Raw genomic sequence first — 15,573 nt, 5'->3', positions numbered from 1 at the left:
AATAAATTCTTTTCCAGACAAGCAAATGTTGAGGGAATCTCTCTGTCACCACTAGACTGGTACTATAAAAAATACTAAAGGGAGTTCTAAACCTGCAAGTGAAAGGAAGACATTTATCATCATGAAAACACACGAAACTATAAACTTCATGGGTAAATCAAACACACAAATGAGAAAGAGAAAAGACTCAAATTGTGCCACTACAGAAAAAAACAGACCACAATGACAAACAATAAGAGAAAAAAGAAAGAAACAAAGAATATAGAAAACAATCAGAAAACAATCAGAAACAATAAAAAATATGACAAGGACAAAATCACCTTACATATCAATAATTATCAAGAATGAAAAACAGATTAAATTCTTCACTTAAAATATATAGAATAGCTAAATAGATCAAGAAGCATGATCCAACTACATATTGCCTACAAGAAATGCACATTATGGGCGAAGATATGTACAGACTCTAAGTAGGGATGAAAATAGATATTCCACACAAACAAAAACCAAAAGCAAGCAGCATTGGCTCTTCTTTTATCATATAAAAAGTTAAAAAAAGACAAAGAAGGTCATTGTATAGTGATAAAAAGATCAATTCAACTAGAGGAAATAATAATAAATATATATGCACCCAATACTGGAGCATCCAGATTCATAAAGCAAATATTAATAGATCTAAAGAGACAGGCAGATGCTAACGCAACAATAGTTGGGGACTTCAACACTCACTTTCAGCCATAGACAGCATCATCTAGACAGAAAATCAACAAAGAAGTGGTGGATTTAAACTGGGCTTTAGACCTAACAGATATTACAGAACATTTTATCCAACAACTATATAATATATATTATTCTTATCAGCACGTGGAACATTCTCCAGGAGAGAGTACCTCTTAAGACACAAAATAAGTCTCACTAAATTTAACAAATCAAAATCCCATCAAGTATCTTCTCAAACTATAATGTAATAAAACTAAAAATCAGTACCAAGAGGAAGTTTGGAAACTATACAAAAACATGGAAACTAAACAATATGCTCCTAAAAGGTCATTGGGTCAATGAAGAAATTAAGTTGGAAATCAAAAATTTCTTGAAACAAATTAAAATGTAAACATAACATAGCAAAAGTAGAAAAAAATTAAATAAACAATCTAATGCCCTTTAAATGACGAGTTGATGGGTGCAGCACACCAACATGGCACAAGGATACATATGTAACAAACCTGCACGTTATGCACATGTACCCTACAACTTAAAGTATAATAATAATAAATAAATTTATTTTTAAAAAAAAAACTAAAAAAGTAAGAACAAACCAAACCAATATTAGCAGAAGGAAAAAGTAATAAATATCAGAGCAGAACTAAATGAAATAGAGACTAAAAAATTTCAAAGAATCAGTGAAACAAAAGCTTGGTTCTTCAAAACGATAAATAAAATTGACATACAACTAGCTAGACTAATGAAGATTAAAGAAGGAAAATCCAAATAAACAAAATCAGAAATGAAAAAGGAGACATTACAACTGATAGCATAGAAATACAAAAGATTATCAGAAACAATTATGAACAACTATATGCTAGCAAACTGAAAAACCTAAACAAAATTAGTAAAGTGCTGGAAACATACAACCTACCAAAACTGAATCAAGAAAAAATAGAAAACCTGAAGTTGCAAATAGTGAGACTGAATCAGTAATGAAAAGTCTCCCAATAATAGAAAAGCTCAGGCTGGGTGCCGTGGCTCATGCCTGCAATCTCAGCACTGTGGAAGGTCAAGGCGGGCGGATCATGAGGTTAAGAGATCAAGACCATTGTGGCCAACATGGTGAAATCCCGTCTCTACTAAAAATACAAAATTAACTGGGCGTGGTGGTGCTCACCTGTAGTCCCAGCTACTTGGGAGGCTGAGGCAGGAGAATTGCTTGAACCCAAGAGGCGGAGGTTGCAGTGAGCCAAGATTGCACCACTACACTTCAGCCTAGCAACAGAGCAAAACTCCGTCAAGAAAGAAAGAAAGAAATAAAGAAAGAAAGAAAGAAAGAAAAGAAAGAAAGAAAGAAAGAAAGAAAGAAAGAAAGAAAGAAAGAAAGAAAGAAAGAAAGAAAGATAGAAAGAAAGAAAGAGAAAAAAGAGAGAGAGAGGGAGGGAATGAGGGAGGGAGGGAGGGAGGGAGGGAGGGAGGGAAGGAGGGAGGGAGGGAGGGAGGAGGAAGGAAAGAAAGAAAGAAAGAAAGAAAGAAAAAGAAAGAAAGAAAGAAAGAAAGAAAGAAAGAAAGAAAGAAAGAAAGAAAGAAAGAAAGAAAGAAAGAAAGAAAGAAAGAAAGAAAGAAAGAAAGAAAGAAAGAAAGAAAGAAAGAAAGAAAGAAAGAAAGAAAGAAAGAAAGAAAGAAAGAAAGAAAGAAAGAAAGAAAGAAAGAAAGAAAGAAAGAAAGAAAGAAAGAAAGAAAGGCAGGAAGGCAGGAAGGCAGGAAGGCAGGGAAGGAAGGAAGGAAGAAAGAAAAGCTCAGAACCGGATGGAATCTCAGCTAAATTCTACCATACTTATAAAGAAGAATTAATACCAATCCTCATTAAACTATTCCAAAAAATTGAAGAGGAGGGAACTTTCCATAACTTACTGTGTAAGACTAGTGTTACTCTAATACGAAAACCAGACAAGGACACAGCAAAAATATACAACTACAGGTCGATATCCCTGATGAACATACACATAAAATCCCTCAAGAAAATACTAGCAAACCAATCTAATAGCACATTAACAAAATACTACACTATTACCAAGTAGGATTTATAGCAGGGATGCAAGTATGGTTCAACATACAAATCAATAAACATAATTTATCTAATCAACAGAATAAAGGACAAAAGCCATATGATCACCTCAATATATAGAGAAAAGGCCTCTGATAAAATTCGACATCCCATCATAATAAAAATTCTCAACACACTAGGAACAGAAAAAGCATACCCAAAATAATAAAGGTCATATATGACAAACCCACAGCTAACATCATATTGAATGGGGAAGAACTGAAAGCTTTTTCTCTGAGATCTGGAACAAGACAATGATGCCTGCTTTAACCATTCCTACTCAACATATTACTAGAAGTTCTAGCCAGAACAATCAGTCAAGAGAAAGAAATAAAGCATCTAAATTAGAAAAGAGGAAGTCAAATTGTCCCGTTTTGCTGATGATACGATCTAGAAAAATCTTAAGACTCCAACAAAAATCTCCTAGATTTGATAAATTCATTAAAGTTGTAAGATACAAAATCAATAAACAATAATCAGTAGTGCTTCTATACACCAATAATGAACTTATTGAGAAAGAAACTAAGAAAGCAATCCTACTTACAATAACTACAAAAAATAAAATAGGAATAAATTTAACCAAGGAGGTGAAAGATCTCTACAAGGAAAACTATGAAAAACTAATTAAAGAAACTAAAGAAGATACAATCAAATTGCAAGACATCCCATGTTCATGAATTAGAAGAATATCATTAAAATGACCATAGTGCTGAAAGTAATCTACATGTTCAATGGTATCTCTGTCAAAAATACCAATGTCATTTTTCACAGAATCAGAAAAAAAAATACATTCATATGGAACCAAAAAAGAGCCAGAACAGCCAAAACCATTCTGAGCAGAAAGACAACAGCTGAAGGCATCACCTACCTGACTTCAAAATATATTAGAAAGCTACAATGACAGGATTGTTAAGGGTATAAAAACAGACACATAGACCAATGGAACAGAATAATGACACCAGAATTAAATTCACTTGTTTATAGCCAACTGATTTTCAGTAAAGGTGCCAAGAACATACACTCAGGAGAGGAAACTCTTCAATAAATAGTTTTGGGAAAATTTGAAATTCATGATATGCATAAGAATAGACCAAACAGCTATGTCTCCCCATATACAAAAATCAACTGAAGATGGGTTAAAGACTTAAATGTAAGACCTGAAACAATAAAACTGCTAGAAAAAAAAGAAAGAGAAAAAACAAAACATCAGTCTAGGCAAAGATTTCATGGCTAAGACCTCAAAAGCACAGACAACCACAACAAACAGGCAAATAGGAATATATTAAACTAAAAAGCTTCTGCACAGCAAAAGAAACTATCAACAGAGTGAAGATACAACTTACAGAATGACAGAAAATATTTGCAAACTATTCATCTGGCAAGGGATTAATATCCAGCATATACAAGAAATTCAAACAACTCAACGATTTAAAAAGAAATTCTGTTAAAAAGTGGGCTAACTATATGAATAGACATTTCTCAAAAGAATACATACAAATGGCCAACAGATATATTTTAAAAAATGCTCAACATCACTAATCATCAGAGAAATACAAATCAAAACTACAATGAGATATTATCTTACCCCAGTTAGAATAGCACTATTAAAAATACTAGAAATAACAGATGCTGGTGAGGTTGTGGAGAAGGAACTCTTATACACTGTTGTGGGAATGTGAATTAGTACAACCACTATGAAAAACAGTATGGAGATTCCTCAAAAACCTAAAAATAAAACTATGATATGATTCCTTCATCCCACTACTGGGTATACATCCAAAGGAAAAGAAATTATTATATCAAAGAGATGTCTGCACTGCCATGTTTATTGCAGCACTATTCACAGTAGCCAAGATGTGGAATCAACTTAGGTGTCCAACAACAGCTGAATGGACTATTTAGGGACCTGGAACGATAGGTGGACATGTCTCTAACTTTGCAAGATAGGCAACTTAGTAGCATGGAAAGAAAATCAGATGTGGACTCAAGAAATTAAGTTCTTGTCTTTTCTGCCAATTACTAGCCATACAACTTTAAAGTAAGTTACTTAATTAGTTTTCATACTGGTAAAATGTGGCTAACGATATTGTCTCTTAGTAAAGTTATTTGTATTATTTAAATTTTGTAAATTTTCATTATCATTGTTGCATAATACTTTATATGTAAAAATTAATAGATATGTAAAAAATTTAAAAGAAATTAATGGATAAAGAAAATGTGGTATACATACATAATAGAATACTATTCAGCCATAAAAAGAATGAAATCATGTCTTTTGTAGCAATATGGATGGAACTGGAGGTTATTATGTTAAGTGAGATAACCCAGGCACATAAAGACAGATATTGCAAGTTCTCACTCACATGTGAGAGCTTAAAAAGTTGATCTCATAGTGATAGATAATAGAATGACAGATACCAGAGGCTGAGAAAGGTATGTGGGCGAGAGTCAGAGAGATAAAAAGAGGTTGATTAATGGGCAGAAACATACAGTTAGATAGAAGAAGCAATTCCCAACATTCGATAGCAGAGTAGGGTGACTACAGTGAGCAACAATGTGTTATATATTTCAAAGTGGCTAGAAGAGAGAACTTGAAATGTCACCAAGATGTAGAATACCCCATTATCCTGACTTGATCATTACACATTCTATTCATGTAGCAAATACTCATACATACCCCATCAATATGTAAAATATTTTGTGTCAGTAGCAAAAATGATAAGCCTCAGCAACAACAAAACATTTTGAATTTCTTTTTTGTGTTATTTTGAAGATTCCTGAATTTCCTTTAAACTGCTATTTTGAATTACTTGTCAGAAAACTCATGTATCACCATCTCAGTAACATCAGTCCCTGTTCCCTTGCTTTGTCCATTTGAGGAGCTTGTTGTCCCTGTTTGCTCTTGTTTCTTGTAGATGTACATCTCTGTCTTTGCATTGAAGGATTAGTTATTTATTCCATTCTTCTGTGTCTGGCTTGTTTTGATTATTGTAGAATATGTTTTATTAGAGATTCTTTGTAATTTAAGTGTTGATTTGATTTCTTTTATTTTTCCCAACAGGTTATTCCCTCCTTTCAGCAGTAAATGATGCCTAAAGCCCAGGCTGACCTTAGCTCTGGTGAAGGAGTGGTGCTTGTCTTGAATGGGGGAGGTTCCAAAGGGGAAGGGTGGCTCAAGGTTTGTGCCCAGGGCCCCTGTGAAATGAACCTCATACTGTGCAGTGCTGCTAAACAGCCACTCTGATTTGGAATCTCCTTTGGCGGAGTGACAGAACAGAATTTCTAGGGCTGGAGACAGTATTTCTGCCTTCCCCCTTTTCCTCTGGCTATCCTCAGGTATATTTCTCTCTTCAAGTACTCCCAATGCTTCCCATGAGTTGAGGCAGGGACAGACATCCTGCCAGGGAACTCACAGTGGTGGGGATGCTGGTTATCCACCTTGATCTCACTTTTTCCAATGTAGAAACAGTGAGTAGTGGGAAGGATTTTCTGCGTGCTTGATGCCAGGCAGATTGTGAGAAGGGGTGCCTGATTCTCTTACCACCTTCTCAGAGTATCTTCATGTCCGTGGCCCCAAGAACTGTCTCCTCCTCATATATGAGTTCTGGTATGTTGCTGGTGATAATCTCAGTGCTTTATATTTGTTTCTGATTTTCTGTAAGGAGGAGTAAAGCCAGCTTGCTTCTACACTGCCATTTTGGAACCAGAAATCTAACAAAAGATTTTTTAAAAAGAAGAAGATTTTTTTAAAAAAAAAAAAAAGAAGAAGAAGAAGAGAAAGAAAAAATGATATATTTTTCTCCTGATCCATTTAATTCCTTGGATGATGTTTTAAACATAGATGTACATTTATAACAGCAGCCAATGCCAGCATCATCACATCTTCTTGAAATCCAACTGAATAGATTCATCATTAGCTTTCTCCTCACTTGCCAACAATTAGAAGAACAATCTTATGGCAACTTGAACTGATAAATAAATAAGTGGCCAGATGTCATTTTGAATGACAGTCAAAAGACAGTTCTGGAGCTGGCTCATACCAGTTCACAAGAGCCAATAGTTAAATCTTCAGGAATTTTGTTGTCTGGCTAACGTCATGTTGGTAGCTTGAATCAGGCATAGTGGGAGTGTTCATACCGCAGAAATTGGCAAACACTAAAAATGAGGACTGTATTTCTAAGAGCCAGTTGTTAAACATGTACACTGCTTTTGGTTAATAATAATAACTAACAGTACTATTAGAATATACTATTTTTTTTCAGGCCTAATGGAGAAATGCCGCAAGTTGAGGATAGTGTGCAAATTCACAACCTCGCTTAATCCTCACAATCACCATTTGAGATGAGACTGCCATTAACTCAATTTTGCAAGTGAGGAAACTGGAATATATGAAGATTAAGTAAAATGCCCAGGGTCACATAACTAAATAATGGTGGGGCCAAGACTCAAACCTTCAGATTCTCTAGGACTCACTCTTAATCCAAATAAACCAAAGAGGTCACCTGGAAAGCAGTCTAGAAAGAATGAGTTTGAGTTTCTTTCCTTGACCTTACTCCTGGACTGGATACTGAACCCTCAAAGATGTCATAGATTCTATTGATCAATAATCACACACACATATACATGTATACATCTTCCTTAGCTAATAGAACCCTCCAAGATTGATGGCAACATTGTCAGAGAAGATCTTTTGAGGATTTTTAGGTAATCTTGCTGTATAATTTAGCTATATTCTTATTTTCCCATAAACCTTCCATAAAGACCTACCAACATTCAAAATACCGGAATCATATTTAATTGTGTGGTTACTGTGTTTTCTTTAATACAGCAACATATGACATTGGCCAAACAATTAATGCTGGGAAAAATCAGAGACTGCTGAAAAGGTCTCTAAAGTACAAAAGTTACCTTATTTAAAAGTAATTACCCTGTTGTTTAAGAGACTAGTATAGGGAATTGTTAATTTCTCTTTCAGCAAATCTGTCAGAAAAGAATCAACTCACAAAGTGTGGAGGGTATATTAGATCAAGGAATACAAATAGATTGCTAAAATCTGGTCCTAATGCCTTAGCACCAAGGTCAAATAAATTTCCAACAAAGAAAAATCTTTGTTATAATATCAATAATTATTATCACATATTTCTTTGACTCATTACTACCTTAACCTATTTTTACACTGTCCTGTCTGTGATGCTTATTTTTATCATGTCTTATGATTATTAATTATCTGCATATCATTGCAGCAACATTTAACTGTGTTCTGAAGTATACAGTTTACCTTAGAATCCTTGAACATGTTGAAAGTAATGTTACCAATTATGTAATCTTGATGCTTTTATTTTAATATATTAGAAACTATGACCAAAAGAAGCAACTTGCTAAATCTATCTCAAAAAACATGTATTTTAAGATTGTGGTCATTATATTAAATCATTTGATGCATTAGGATACTTATAAATTTGCACTTTAAAATCCTCCCCCATGTATAGTGACATGAATATTTTACTGATGATTAATTTAACATTCCTGGCATCTGAACATAATATTGTTAAGAATGATGAATAAATTTTATACATACATAGAGTTGAGAACTACATATGTGATGGACAGATATGATAAAATTATACTTCCCGCTCCCTACACCTTCAAGTAAAGAAAACTTTGCTCATTGACACCAAGCTGCATTTAATAGATTCTGGTAAGAAGTAAAAGAGAGAGTCACATTCAGCCATTAAAAGCTATTAACAATCTGTTTGAAATCAGTTCATCATATTAAATAACCAGCACTAATAGAACCACAGAAACCAGAGAACAGGGAAGGTATATTTTAATAAAATAAGAAAATGTTGGCTGGGTGCAGTGGCTCACACCTGTAATCCCAGCACTTTGGAAGGCCGAGGCAGGTGGATCATCTGAGGTCAGGAGTTCAAACCAGCTTGGCCAATGTGGTGAAACCCCATCTCTACCAAAAATACAAAAAATTAGACAGGCATTGTGGCAGATGCCTGTAATCCCAACTACTTGGGAGGATGAGGCAAGAGAATCCCCTGAACCCAAGAGGCAGAGGTTGCAGTGAGCTGAGATTGCACTCCAGCCTAGGCAACAAGAGTGAAACTCCAAAGAAAAAGAAAGAAAGAAGGAAGGAAGGAAGGAAGGAAGGAAGGAAGGAAGGAAGGAAGGAAGGAAGGAAGGAAGGAAGGAAGGAAGGAAGGAAGGAAGGAAGGAAGGAAGGAAGGAAGGAAGGAAGGAAGGAAGGAAGGAAGGAAGGAAGGAAGGAAGGAAGGAAAGAAAGAAAGAAAGAAAGAAAGAAAGAAAGAAAGAAAGAAAGAAAGAAAGAAAGAAAGAAAGAAAGAAAGAAAGAAAGAAAGAAAGAAAGAAAGAAAGAAAAAGAAAGGGGATAGGATAGGATAGGATAGGATAGGATAGGATAGGATAGGATAGGAAAAGAAAGGAAAGGAAAGGAAAGGAAAAGAAAGAGAGAGAAAGAAAGGAAGAAAGAAGAATAGAAGGAAAGAAGGAAGGATGGAAGGATGGAAGGAAGGAAGGAAGGAAGGAAGGAAGGAAGGAAGGAAGGAAGGAAGGAAGGAAAATGTTAGCAACTTAATACCAATTTCACAAATTAGCCAAGGGGCTTCCCTAGAAGCATACATGATAAGTACAATATAAGCTTTGAGAAAGTATAGATGCCAAACTATTTCAATTATCTATATTTTTACACCAAGTTAAATTTTCATAGTTCCTTCCTGTCATAAAAATGTTTTCTCTTGAATAATAATATTTTTGTTTATGACTAGGTTTCAGAATTATTTCCAATATTTTATGTTAGTTATCTGGTATCAAGAAAAACTTTCATGAATAGATGCCGAAAATGCCTGGTCAGCTCTCTTGGGAATTACATGCCAATAGCCAGGCTCATCGATGGGCAGTATAACAGAACTCATTTGACAGTCATTATTTATTGAGAACCATTTTCACTATTAGAATACTTAGGAAAACTTTATGAATATAATTTGTATATTGCCAATATTACAACCAATATTTAAATTTGGCCATAATAAAAGATATATATGTAGGTAAACAGAGATAGATAAGTAAATTTTTCTGTCTTGGGCTTAAGTCTCTAAAGGATTCTTCAAATAAAAAGATATGATACATGTTTATTTCCATCTATGCAGCCTGAACAGAGACCTGTCACCCCGGAAAGCACCTATAGTCTCAACCACTTGGGAAAGCTGAGGTGGGAGGGAGGATTGCTTGAGCCCAGGAGCTCAAGGCCAGCCTGGACAACATGGCAAAATCCCATAACTTAAAAACAATGTGAGAGAATACCAGAAGCAAGGAATCAAAAGCATTTATATGTGAAATAACACCAGTGAAATTGAAGACACAATAGTTTCAATGACTAGGTAATATGACATTTAAAAAATTATTAACATTCTCACTAATTAAATATTGGCATGTATGACTAGTTCCCTACCCAATATCCACACTTCCCTTCCTCCTTTCCAAGATAATCTCTATTCAGAGGGTGGAGAAGAAGAGATAGCAAGGTTCTCAACTTTAAAAAACAAATTACATCACCCAACTTCCCTTGCAGCTAGGAATACCCTTGTGACAGACTTAGTTCTGCCAACAAGAGTTGGCCAGTGTTCCTGAGAAACCTGAGTCAAGGATTTCTGAGAAAGCTTTGCTTCACTAATATAGGTACCACCCCTTTCCTACATTTCTTCCTTATTCCCACCTGGAACATGGATTTAATGGCTGAGCTGCAGCAGGCCAGCTTGCAACTACAGAAACAAAGCCCAAAGAATTACAGAGATCTGAGTTCTAACATCCTTGACATGCTAAACCAACCCTAATAACAGCTTATGACATCATAAAAATAAAATACCTATTTGGCTTTATAGTTGGTTCTCAGAAGCCAAAAGCAAATGTTTATTAATAAAGAATATAAATATTAAGGTTTTTCTTTCTCTTTAATTTATAATATAATAAACACTTTTCAAAACTTGAAGTTTCAGTCAACTGAAAATTCTCCATTTCCCTAAGACCATATCCATGTAGCCAGTAATGTATTAGGCGATTTTTACACTGCTATAAAGAAATATCTGAGACTGGCTAATTTATAAAGAAAAGAGGTTTAATTGGCTCATGGTTCCACAGGCTCTACAGGAAACATGATACTGGTATCTGCTCAGCTTCTGGGGAGATCGCAGAAAACTTGAAATCGGGGAGGAAGGTGGAAGAGATGCAGCACATCTTACATGGCCTGAGCAGGAGGATGAGAGAGAAGGAGGAGATGCCACACGCTTATAAACAACCAGATCTCATAACTCACTCACTATCATAAGAATAGCACCCAGTGGGGCGGTATTAACCATTCAAAAATCCAATCACCTCCCACCAGTCCCCTTCCTCTAACACTAAGTATTACAATTGAACATGAGATTTGGGTGGAGACAGAGATCCAAACCATATCATTTAACCTCTGGCCCCTCTCAAACCTCATGTCCTTCTCATAGTGCAAAATACAGTCATGCTTTCGCAACAGTCCCCCAAGTCTTAACTCATTCCAGAATTAACTCAAAAGTCCAAAGTCTCATCTGAGACAAGGTTAGTCCCTTCCACCTATGAGCCTGTAAAATCAAAAACAAGTTAGTTATTTCCAAGATACAATGAGGGTACAGGCATTGGGTAAGGGAAATAGGCCAAAATAAAGGGGCTACAGGCCCTACACAAGTGTGAACCACTGCAGGGCAGTCATGAAATCTTAAAGCTCCAAAATAATCTCTTTTCATTTTATACCTCACACTTAGGGCACACTTGTGCAATGGGTAGGCTCCCAAGGCCTTGGACAACTCCGTCCATGAGGCTTTTCAGGGTACAGCCCTCACGGCTGTTTTCACAAGCTGGCATTGAATGCTTGCAGTTTTTCCAAGCACACAGTGCAAGTTGTCAGAAGATCTATAATTCTGGGGTCTGGAGGATGGGGGCCCTATTCTCACAGCTCTACTAGGCAGTGCTCCAGTAGGGATTATGTGTGGGGACTCCAACCCCACATTTCTCCTCTGCACTGCCCTAGTAAAACTTCTCCATGACAGCTTCACCCTGTAGCAGGCCTCTTCTTGGATGTCCTAGCCTTTCCATACATTCTCTGAAATCTGGGCATTGGCTCCTAAGCCTCAACTCTTACATTGTGTGCAGCCTGATGCTTAATATCATGTGGAAGCCTCCAAGTCTTATAGCTTGCACCCTTTGAAACAGCTGTCCAAACTTTACCTGGGCCCCCTTAAGCCATGGCTGGACCTGGAGCAGCTGGGATGCAGGGACCAGTGTCTTTAGCTGCAAAACCTTTCTTTCTTCCTAGGCCTCTTGGCCTGTGATGGGAGGGGCTGCCTCAAGGCTCTTTTAGTTATGCAAATTTCTGCAACCTCCTTGAATTCTTCCCCTGAATGTGGGCTTTCCTTTCCCACCACATGGTCAGGCTGCAAATTTGCCAAATTTTTATGCTCTGCTTCCCTTTTAAATATAATTTCAAGTTTCAGATCATTTTTTTCTTGTGCATATGAACATATGCTATTAGAAGCAGCCAGGTCATATCTTTAACTATTTGCTGCTTATAAATTTCTTCTGCTAGATACCTAAATCATCACTCTCAAGTTCAAAGTTCCATAGATCCCCAGAGCAGGGGCACAATGCAGTCAGTCTCTTTGGTAATACATAATGAAAGTGACCTTTGCTCCAGTTCCCAGTAAGTTCCTCATCTCCATCTATGACCTCCTAAGTCTGGACTTCATTGTCCATATCACTATCAGCATTTTGGTCACAACAATTTAACAAGTCTCTAGGAAGTTCCAAACTTTCCCACATCTTCCTGTCTTCTTCTGAGCCCTGCATGCTCTTCCACCCTCTGCCCATTACCTAGTTCCAAAGCTGCTTCCACATTTTCAGGTAGCTCTACAGCAATGCCCCACTCTGTGGTACCAATTTTATGCATTAGGCTGTTCTCACACTGTTATAAAGAAATACCTGAGACTGGGTAATTTATAAATAAAAGAGGATTAATTGGCTCATGGCTTCACAGGCTGTACAGGAAGCATGATGTTGGCATCTTCTTAGCTTCCAGGGACATCTCAGGAAACTCAATCATGGCAAAGGTAAAGGGGAAGCAGGCACATCTTACATGGTTGAAGCAGGAGGAAGAGAGAAAGGAAGAATGTGCCACACACTTTTAAACAATAATCTATAGTAAGAATACACTCACTATCTTGAGAGCAGCACTCACAGGGATGGTATTAAACCATTAGAAACCACCCCCATAATCCAATTACCTCCCATCTGGCCTTGCCTCCAACATCGAGGATTATAATTGAACATGAGATCTGGGTGGCAACACAGATCCAAACCATATCAACCAACCCATGTAAAAAGCAACCATTTGAAGACTTTCCTGAAAACTTAACAATTGACGAACTTGTCCATTGGTTAATCAGGTCAAATAAGTTTCCAAACTATAAATTTCTTTCAGAATTCTGTGCCATAGAAAGGCAAGTATTCACAAATACATAACTTCTACTTACTAGATGATGACAAATTTGTAAAATCCATCCTATTTCCCTTTTCATCAACTAGCAGAGAGTTCAGTTTCACACTCAATTACAATAACTATCTTATCTCAGGTACCTGAAGAAATTTTTTTCAACTGCTTTTAAAACTGAGGCCTTGAGTAGGCCTCTCAGTTTCCTTATTTTTCAGCTACTATTGATGTTTAACAAATTGCTCCAAAATTTAGTGGCTTAAAACAACAGTGACCATTTTATTATCTCTCTCCCCAAAATTTAGTGGCTTAAAACAACAGTGACCATTTTATTATCTCTCTCCATTTCTTTGATTCAGTACTTCAGGAAGGGCTTGGCTGAGCTATGGCTCAGAATCTGTTAGGTAGTTGCAGTCAAGTGGTGACTGAAGTCAGAACAGCAGGAGGTAGGAGTCTAGTGACTAACTGAGCATCTCCATCTTCATGGAGTCTCAGGGTGTTTCCATGTGGTTTATCCACATGGATTAGTTTAAGCTAATAGCATGGTGGCCTCAAGGCAGTCAGAGCACTGACCTGGCAGTTAAAGGCTTTGAGAATAAGTATTCCAGCAAGCAAGGTAGCAGTTTCACACTCTATTAGTTGAAGCAGTGACAAAGGCCCATCCAGTTCTAAGGGAAGGGGACATAGAGGCCACTTCTCCATGAGAAATGTGTCAAAGAATTTGTGGTCATATTTTAAAAACACCACAGCTTGAATATACATGCATCATAAACTAATAATAAACTGGATAATGGCAACTTTCTGTATAATTCAGGACCAAATGAAAAATAATATACATGCATCATAAACTAATAATAAACTAGATAATGGTAACTTTCTGTATAATTCAGGACCAAATGAAAAATTATTTGGAACCCATATTATGCCACACTGTATATAATGAATATGGCCTTCCATACCCATAACTAATTTTGATTTTTGATTTGTAAATCTTTATATATATAACAATATAAAAATAATTATGGAATCTTTTTTATATTATTTGTATACTATTTTTATATTTTATATAGTATTTTATTATATTTAAATATTATACATAAATTATATTATATATGTGAATATATATTATACTAAATATATAAATAAATAATAAATATATGTTTATATATAATATTTTGTATGCTATTTTTATATTTTATAATTCTATATAATTATAAAATTATATTTATGTTATATATAATGAATTAAATATAATTATATAAAGTTTTTTATATGTTTTTATATTTAATTGGTTATACATATATAACATAAATATAATTCTATAATTTGTTTATAAAAATGAAAGATCTTACTCTCACTGAGAATAATTATACTCTGATTTATCTCCTTTACCCAGAATTTTATTTATAAAGTTTATTCAAAGCTGGAAACTCCTACATCATAATCTAGAGAGGGGCACACTTTTAGCAAATTTTCAGGGTGAATGATTATGCTAAGATAAATTAAAACTTTTTGTCATTAATTCTCAATTTGTTTATTGATAAAATGTGAAGTTCAGCAGATAATTAACAGTTCTGCAATCCTCAGCCAAATTGTTGAGCTACACTTCAAACCATGAGAAAATTCTATAACCAAGTATTTGGAAAACTCAGGCACTTATTCTTCAGACACTTAATCCCAGTTCATTATGCTCATGATTTAAAAACATGCTTAAAGGAAGAGCATATCATCACACAGTGTAATATAGAGTAGATATTGAAATACAAAATACAGTAAATCAGAAAATGAAAGCCAGTTCATAAGAACAAGAGAGCATGAAAGCTATAACAAAACCTTCACTCCTAAAACAAAGTTATATTCTTTGAAATGCACTTTAATTATTCAAACTTTCCTTACTAACCTATTTACTTGTTACATATTAACTTATTTAAAACCGTTCATATATTTCGTTCAACACTTTTCCCCCTAAAACCTTACTGCTATATTCATGGCAATACTCTTTTTTCCCTAAAGTTTCTCTCTTTCACTCTTCAAGGGGGTTCCCCACTTTTAATACAACGAAATGCAGAAATGTAGCAAACTTGTCACTGTCTACCTCACTCTCATTAAAATCCCACTGATTTAAGCATGTGCCCCCACTAAACTGTTTCTAATCTTCCTAGCCCATCTTTACAAATTTGTTCCCTCCCCATGTTCATTCCTCTTAACTGAAGTAATTGGTCTT

Source organism: Macaca thibetana, chromosome 6 (assembly GCF_024542745.1).
Source record: "Macaca thibetana thibetana isolate TM-01 chromosome 6, ASM2454274v1, whole genome shotgun sequence".
Taxonomy (NCBI): Eukaryota; Metazoa; Chordata; class Mammalia; order Primates; family Cercopithecidae; genus Macaca; species Macaca thibetana.
The sequence above is the reverse complement of the archived record's forward strand: the minus strand, read 5'-3'. Positions refer to the sequence as shown.